Raw genomic sequence first — 9,516 nt, 5'->3', positions numbered from 1 at the left:
GAGCCTCCAGAGTCCAGTGGCCTTTGAGGGGGCCCCTCTGGCATCCCCCTGGTGTCGGAGTTTCTGCCTGAGCCCATCTCCCTGCAGCCACGAGAGAGAGCTTTTTAACTACCCTGGAGCCCTCTGCCCACGCCGTGGACCAAATGGAAACAATAAAGCTTTTTGCAAAAAAAAAAAAAAAAAAAAAAGATTGAGGTCAAAGGGAAGCAAAAGAGTTTTAGGTTCAGCACAAACTGGTATTTTGGAGTATCGTACAAAGAATGTCACATTACATACAATATTTATCAGATATTTTCCCCAGGTTATGTCCAATTTTAAACTCCACAATTAAAGAAGCAGCTACATTTGCCAATACAACATATATGCACTTGGGAAGGAAGTGCCACTAATTTTATTGTGTGCTCTATGACCCGAACGGAAAAATATGTCCTACCATTTTGGAAACACTGGATCGCAACTCAGCTATTTGAGAGAAATTAAATAATACAATGTGTCCTCTGAGGCCAAAATGGTTAGAAAATCATTTGAGACTGGGCTACCATATTCTTGCTCAAGTGCTGAGCTCGTTCTTTCATGAACAAAGTTAAAGAAAGATGAGTTTAGAAAAGATTATTTGTGGCAAAGTTTGGTTCATTTCAAAGCGAATTAAACTGGTCTTACCCAAACTTCTGAAGGCTGATAACAATAATTTCATTCTCAGATTTTAATTTTGTTAAAAGAGCTTTAAAAATCCTGGGAATCCAGTTTTAAGCATTTAGAAAAAAGACTATGTTTTCTGACCTTTTAGGAAAAATTAAGCTATAATTTTCATACTTGTTGATATGACCTAAAAACAAATGGTTAATTAGTTAATTTCCTTATGTACTTTCTATAGATAATATTCTACATACAGTCATGAACTGCATAACAACATTTGAGTCAACAATGGACTGAATGTATGATGGTGGTCCCATAAAATTAGTACCATATGGCCTTAGGTGTGTAGTAGGCTATACCATCTAGGTTTGTCTAAGTACTGTAGGAGAGGAAGACATTTCCCTCCATGCTTCTAGGTTCTTCTGAGTGGTCTAAGAATTAAATTGATATCAGACAGATTAACAGCAGAAAAACAAACAGAAGTTTAATAAGATGTATACATGGGCGAAACCCAAGAAAACTGAGTAATTCAGTTTGGCTGAAGCTCTCACCTTAAATGCCATCCTCAGCTAAAGACAGAAGATGTTGGGAGTGGGGAGAGTCAGGCTTCAAAGAGAAGGACAGCAATTCACAGGCAGGTGGAAAGGAGCAAATGTTTGGGAAACAAGTGTTTGGCAGCACAGAAACAGAAGAGCAGGGGAGGACAACAAACAGGCTTCTCCAGGTTCCTCCCTGTCTATCACCTGGTTCATATTACGCTAAGGTGAGAGCTCACTTCCTGAGACAGGTTTTTTAATCTGAATTCTTTTAGGCATTAACGGTGAAAGTAACAAGAAGAACCTTCTGAGTCTTTTGCTTCTTAAAAATAATCAGTCTAAAATAATCCTCATGTTAAAGAGAGACATTTTGGGGTGGCAAATCTTATTCCTCTTCAGTACATTCTATGATGTTCACACAACGATGAAACCACCTAATGACAAATTTCTCAGAACGTATACCTGTTGTTAAGTGATGCTTGATTGTAGTAGTGTTTTATTACAACCAAGTGAAATCTACTCATGTGTGCTCCTAGTTACATAAGATTAGACATCTATTTTATTTTCTAGGAAGGTCTGGAGAACACAGTTGTGAGGTCTCATGCGTATTCCACAGTCCTTTCTACCAGGTGCATATTTATGTCCAAACACTGTTTTTCGGTCCTCAGTGCAGGCACCATTTGCAGAGCCAGTTTAGTTCTGCATCATAGATACATGTGCCTGATGCTGGTGCTCACTTAGGGAGCCATCCTCTTCCCCATCATTCTATGTTAAATTAGTCATCTCTTTCCTACTGTGTTTTCCTGCATTTTAAATTTCTTTCAGTTATTACAATTTATTATTTTGAATATACTTAATGTTGGGAAATCTTTCTCCTATGAACATATAAGTGTTTTGAAAACAACCAAAAGTCAATCAGAGCTGAATCTGATAAAATATTTGGTAACTGTTTTAGTCAAAAACAAAGTATATTACAAGGTAGTAAAAAAAATTGTGTGATTCTGCGGTAATTCCAAAAGAGGAATTTTTTAATATTTTGAGCAACTTACAGCATCATTGGAATAGGGTAGATTAGGTGTGCATACTGGGAAAGATGAATGAGAGGATATGGGGTGGATGGGTGGATGGATGGATGGATGAGTGGGTGAGTGAGTGGATGGATGGATGGATGGATGGATGGATAGGGGATTGGGTGGATGGCTAAGTGGATGCGTGTGTGGACAGATGGACAGACAGACTGTATGTCTCATTTGTTTGTTTCTTTGCTTGTTTTTAAGAAAACTTCCCAACTCAGAATGAACTATCAAGTCCTGGGTTGCCTTTCCTTATCTTTGGATAATGTCTTTCACAGATTATGAAGCCCACACTTGGGTTATATTCACTTACACACTTGCCTCAAGTTTCTTCTTTGCTAAGAAACTTCCTACCTTGGAGTGAACTTATTTGACTTTCCCCAAAGAGTGCCCTATCTCTTTTCTTGTCCTCTGTTTTAGTAGATCACAATTCTTCCATGTTTATCTCAGAATAATTCTTATACAAATATTAAAATAGGATAAGAATGACAGAATTGTGTATCCATGTCCATTCAGGGATTACAATAGCTCATTATAGAGCCACCAAAAAAGGTTCATTTACACCCCTCTTTAAGACCAAAAATTCATTTATCACTCAGGGATGAATTGTGCCAGAAGCAATGAGTTTCTCTTTCAATCTGTTAATCCTTATATTTTTCTCTCTGCAATAAATCACTCCATATCAGACGATATTTTGCGGTTTTTAATTATCATTCTATCAATTGATCCGTGAAAACTTTTATTGAGGAATAATGTTCAAAAGGTAAAGCTTTTTTAAATTTTCCTTCTAAGTGGGGCAGGTCATCACCAAACTGCCTTTGCCAGATGCTTAAGAATATTTAAAATTAAGCAAATTAATAAGCACATGGGTTTTCTTGATGTCCCATTAAACACAGAGTCCTATTTAACATTTTTTGAGCCTCTATAACTTACCAGACTCAAAGATTTATAAGATCTGCTCTCAAAAAACTATAAAATGGTGGCCAGCCCTATGGCCGAGTGATTAAGTTCGTGCACTGTGCCTCAGCGGCCCAGGGGGTCACTGGTTGTGATCCTGGGCACAGACATGGCACCGCTCATCAGGCCATGCTGAGGCGGCATCCAATATGCCACAACTAGAAGGATCCACAACTGAAATACACAACTAAGTACTGGGGAGCTTTGGGGAGAAGAAGGAAAAATAAGAATAAATTTTAAAAAGACTTAAAAAAACCCTCATAAAATGATAGAGGGAGACATGTTTAAAAAAAAAAGAATTGTGATACAATGAAGTAAATTTTGTAATAGAAACTTTTACATATAGAAGTGACTAGAATGGAAAGTGGGAGAGCAGTCAGTTCCCAAAGGTATTAATGATTTAGCCAAATCTTGAAGAAAACAGAAATCTACTAGATTTGGGCCAAGATAGAAGGAAACCAATGGTGTCAAGACTCAAAGGTGTAAGAAAGCAGGATGTGGAAGCAGTGAGTGTCTCAGGGAGGTAAGGTGAAGGGAGGGGATGGGGAAATGAACTTCTGCGTCTGTCCACTGTGGGAAAACTGGGATCAGACTCACCCTGCAAACATACACAACTGGAAACTGGAGATAATATATGAAACAATGACTTTCAACAAGTGGAAAACAAGCAGCACAGGGCTGCGATCCCTCAGAAAGAGGCTGCAAACTAAGTGAACACTGTCATTGCCCCAGCTTTCTGCCTGGGGACACTTCCCAGCTACAGTGCTGAAGGGGATCCTAAGAAGAGGAGAGAAGTCTTGCTGAGATGAGGAGACAGAGAGTGGAGTCTGGGCAGGCTGAGAAACTGGAACTCATGGCACAGAGTACCATCAGAAGGTTGCTATGCACACACAGTAAACCAGATTCCTATGTGTGGAGCCCCTGGAGGCTCTGGCTGAGTACTAAATCATATGTGCAGAAGATCTGACTCCACAGGTCTGAGCAAAGACTGTCCAGGGATCTGAAAGCCAAACAATTCCTAGAACTCACAGGGGGTTGGGATACATTTGAGTTCCAATGAATCAGAGAGAAAGAGTTCATGGAACATCTAGGCATTCAACTGAGACCTCAGAAGAGTCGCACCAGGGAAGGAAGGCTGACCCAGTCCCAGAAGAAAGGCTAAAAGCTTTTAAAATAGAGATCAAAAGGGTCAAACTGATCCACAAGTAACTCAACTGCCTGCCAGCACAAAGGCCCCACTCTTTAAGACAACAAAATCTAGGCACACACAGCATACATTCACAATGTCTAGCATCCAATTTAAAAATTACTAGAAACTACTAAAACACCAAGAAAAAAAACTAACAAAATGGCAATAAATACATATTTATCAATAGCTACTTTAAACGTCAATGGACTAAATGCTCCAATAAAATGCCATGGGGTGGCCAATTGGATAAAAAACAAGACCCATGTATATGCTGCATACAAGAGACACACTTCAGACCTAAAGACACTCACAAACTGAAAGTGAAAGGATGGAAAAAGATATTCCATGCAAATGGTAAAGAAAAGAAAGCGGGGGTAGCAATACCCATATCTGACAAAATAGACTTTAAAACAAAAACTGTAACAAGAGACAAAGACAGGCACTACATAATGATAAAGGGAACAATCCAACAAGAAAACATAACACTTGTAAATATCTATGCACCCAACATAGGAGCACCTAAATATATAAAGCAATTATTAACAGACATGAAAGGAGAAATAGACAGTAACACAATAATGGTAGGGGACTTTAACACTCCACTTACACCAATGGATAGACCATCCAAACAGAAGATCAATACGGAAACATTGGCCTTAAAGGACACATTAGACCAGATGGACTTAGTGGGTATATATAGAACATTCCTTCCAAAAACCACAGAATACACATTCTTTTCAAACGCACATGGAACATTCTCCAGGATTGATCATACATTAGGACACATAACAAGTTTCAATAAATTTAAGAAGATGGAAATAATACCATGCATCTTTTCTGACCACAAAGGTACGAAACTAGAAATCAACTACAGGAAGAAAACCAGAAAAGCCACAAAAATGTGGAGGTTAAACAAAATGCTACTGAACAATGATTGGGTCAATGAAGAAATCAAAGGAGAAATCAAAAAGTCCTGGAGACAAATGAAAATGAAAATATAACATGCCAAAATGTATGGGATACAGCAAAAGTGGTTCTAAGAGGGAAGTTAATAGCAATTCAGGCCTACCTCAACAAAGAAGGAAAATCCCAAATAGACAATCTAAAAGCACATCTAAAGCTACTGGAAAAAGAACAACAAACAAAGCCCAAAATCAGCAGAAGGAAATAATAAAAATCAGAGCAGAAATAAATGAAATAGAGACTTAAAAAACAATAGAAAAAATTAATGAAACAAAGAGCTGGTTCTTTGAAAAGATAAACAAAATTGACAAACCCTTAGCTAGACTCACCAAGAAAAAAAGAGAGAAGGCTCAAATAAATAAAGTCAGAAATGAAAGAGGAGAGATTACAATGGACACCTCAGAAATACAAAAGATAATAAGAGAATACTATGAAAAGCTATACGCCAACAAATTGGATAATCTAGAAGAAATTGATAAATTCTTAGAAACATACAAGCTTCCAAATCTGACCAAAAAGAAGTAGAAAATTTGAATAGACTGATCACCAGTATACTAGGACATCAAAACAGCAATCAAAAATCTCCCAAAAAATAAAAGTTCAGGACCAGATGGATTCCCTGGTGAATTCTACCAAACATTCAAAGAAGACTTAATGCGTTTCCTTTTCAAACTCTTCCAAAAAATTGAAGAGGAGGGGAGACTTCCTAACTCATTCTACAAAGCCAACATTATCCTGATACTGAAACCAGACAAAGACAACACAAAAAAATAAAATTACAGACCAATATCACTGATGAACATCGATGCGAAAATCTTCAACAAAATACTAGCAAATCAAATACAACAATACATTAAAAAGATCACACATCATGATCAAGCAGATTTCATTCCAGGGATGTAGGGATGGTTCAACATCCGCAAATCTATCAAAGTGATACACCACATTAACAAAATGAAGAATAAAAATCACGTGATCATCTCAATAGATGCAGAGAAAGCATTTGACAAGATACAGCATCCATTTATGATAAAAACTCTAAATTAAATGGGTACAGAAGGAAAGTACCTCAACATAAATGAAGGTCATATCTGACAAACCCACAGCTAATATCATACTCAATGGAGAAAAACTGAAAGCTATCCCTCTAAGAACAGGAACCAGACAAGGATGCCCACTGTCACCACTCTTATTTAACATAGCATTGGAAGTCCTAGCCAGAGCAATCAGGCAAGAAAAAGAAATAAAAGGGATCCACATTGGAAAAGATGAAGTGAAACTGTCACTCTTTGCAGATGACATGATTTTATATCTAGAAAACTCTAAAGTATCCACTACAAAACTTTCAGAAACAATAAAGGAATACAGTCAAGTCGCAGGATACAAAATCAAGGTACAAAAATCGGTTGCATTTCTATACACTAACAACGAAGTAGCAGAAAGAGAAATTAAGAATACAATCCCAGTTACAATTGCAACAGAAAGAATAAAATGCCTAGGAATAAACTTAACCAAAGAGGTGAAAGATCTGCACACCAAAAACTATAAAACATTGTTGAAAGAAATTGAAGACACAAAGAAATGGAAAGATATTCCATGCTCTTGGATTGGAAGAATTAACATCGTTAAAATGTCCATACTTCCTAAAGCAATCTATAGATTCAACGCGATCCCTATCAAGGTTCCAACAACATTTTTCACAGAAATAGAACAAAGAATCCTAAAATTTATATGGAACAACAAAAGACCCTGAATAACCAAAGGATTCCTGAGAAAAAAGAACAAAGCTGGAGGTATCACACTCCCTGATTTCAAAATATACTACAAAGCCATAGTAACCAAAACAGCATGGTACTTGCACAAAAATAGACACACAGATCAATGGAACAGAATCGAGAGCCCAGAAATAAACCCACACATTTATGGACAACTAATATTCAACAAGGGAGCCAAGAGCATATGATGGAGAAAGGAAAGTCTCTTCAATAAATGGTGTTGGGAAAACTGGACAGCCACATGCAAAAGAATGAAAGTAGACCATTCCCTTACACCATGCACAAAAATCAACTGAAAGTGGATTAAAGACTTGGATGTAAGACCCGAAACCATGAAACTTCTAGAAGAAAACATAGGCAGTATGCTCTTTGACATCCGTCTTAGCAGCATATTTTCAAGTCCCATGTCTGACTGGGCAAGGGAAACAAAAGAAAAAATGAACAAATGGGACTACATCAAACTAAAAAGCTTCTGCACAGCAAAGGAAACCATCAACAAAAAGAAAAGACAACCTAACAATTGGGAGAAGATATTTGCAAACCTTATATCAGATAAGGGGTTAATATCCAAAATATACAAAGAACTCGTACAGCTCAACAACAAAAAAACCAACAACGCAATTAAAAAATGGGCAAAAGATCTGAACAGAGATTTCTTCAAAGAAGATATACGGTACGGATGGCCAACAGGCATATGAAAAGATGCTCAACATCATTAGCTATCAGGGAAATATCAGGAAATTTGCATTTCAAATCAAAACTACAATGAGGTATCACCTCACTCTGGTCAGAATGGCTATAATTAACAAGACAGGAAACAACAAATGTTGGCAAGGATGTGGAGAGATGGGAACCCTTGTACACTGCTGGTGGGAGTGCAAACTGGTGCAGCAACTATGGAAAGCAGTATGGAGTATCCTCAGAAAATTAAGGATAGATCTACCATATGATCCAGCTATTCCACTGCTGGGTATTTATCCTAAGAACTTGATAACGCAAAGGCATAAAGATACCTGCACCCCTATGTTCATTGCAGCATTATTCACAATAGCCAAGACTTGGGAGCAACCTAGGTGCCCATCAAGGAACGAATGGATAAAGAAGATTTGGTATTTATACACAATGCAATACTACTCAGCCATAAGAAATGATGAAATCTGGCCATTTGTGACAACATGGATGGACCTTGAGGGTATTATGCTAAATGAAATAAGTCAGAGAGAGAAAGTCAAATACCATGTGATCTCACTCATAAGTAGAAGATAAAAACAACGGCAAACAAACACGGAGCAATGGAGAATGGATTGGTGGTTACCATAGGAGAAGAGAGGGGAGGGCAAAAGGGGTGATTAGGCTCACATGTGAGGGAATGGACTATAATTAGTTTTTGCGTGGTGAACATGATATAATCTAGACAGAATTCGAAATAAATTATGATGTACATCTGAAAGCTATATAATGTTATAATCCAATGTTACTGCAATTAAAAAAAATAAAATTAAATTTGAAAAAATAAAAAATAACATAAAAATAAATTTTAAAAATAATTTTTAAAAAATTACTAGATATGCCAAGAAATAGGAAAATGTTACCCCAAATAGGAGAAAACTCATTTGATAGATCAAGAAAGGAAGGAAATTATGGAATTCACATAAAAGTATGTTACAATGGCTGTTATAAATATGCCCTGGGGCTGGGCCCAAGGCCAAGTGGTTAAGTTCATATGCTCTGCTTCGGTGGCCCAGGGTTTCAACTGTTGGGATCCTGGGCGCAGACATGGCACCGCTCATCAAGCCATGTTGAGGCGGCGTCCCACATGCCATACTTAGAAGGACCCACAACTAAAATATACAACTATATACTTAGGGGATTGGGGAGAAAAAGGAAAAAAAGAAGAAGATTGGCAATAGTTGTTAGCTCTGATGCCAATCTTTTAAAAATAAATAAATAAATAAATATGCCCAATATGCTCAAGGATATAAAGAAAAACAATTCTAATGAGCAAAATGGAAGATTAAAAAAACTGAATGGAACTTCTGCAGATAAACATACAATTTCTGAAATGAAATTTTTTTTAGATTTTATGTTTTTTTAATTTCCAGTTTTATTGAGATATAATTGACATACATCACTGTATAAGTGTAAGGTGTACAGCATAATGGTTTGACTTACATATATTGTGAAATGATTACCACAATAAGTTCAGTTAGCACTCATCATCTCATACAGATACAACAAAAAAAAAAAGAAAAAAAAACAAAACAGTTTCCTTGTGATGAGAACTCTTAGGATCTACTGTCTTAACAGCTCTCCTGTGTATCATACAGCAGTGTTAGCTGTGGCATCATGTTGTACACTACGTCCCTAGTACTTATTTATCTCATAAC

Source organism: Equus quagga, chromosome 2 (assembly GCF_021613505.1).
Source record: "Equus quagga isolate Etosha38 chromosome 2, UCLA_HA_Equagga_1.0, whole genome shotgun sequence".
Classification (NCBI taxonomy): domain Eukaryota; kingdom Metazoa; phylum Chordata; class Mammalia; order Perissodactyla; family Equidae; genus Equus; species Equus quagga.
Note: the sequence above shows the minus strand (reverse complement) of the source record.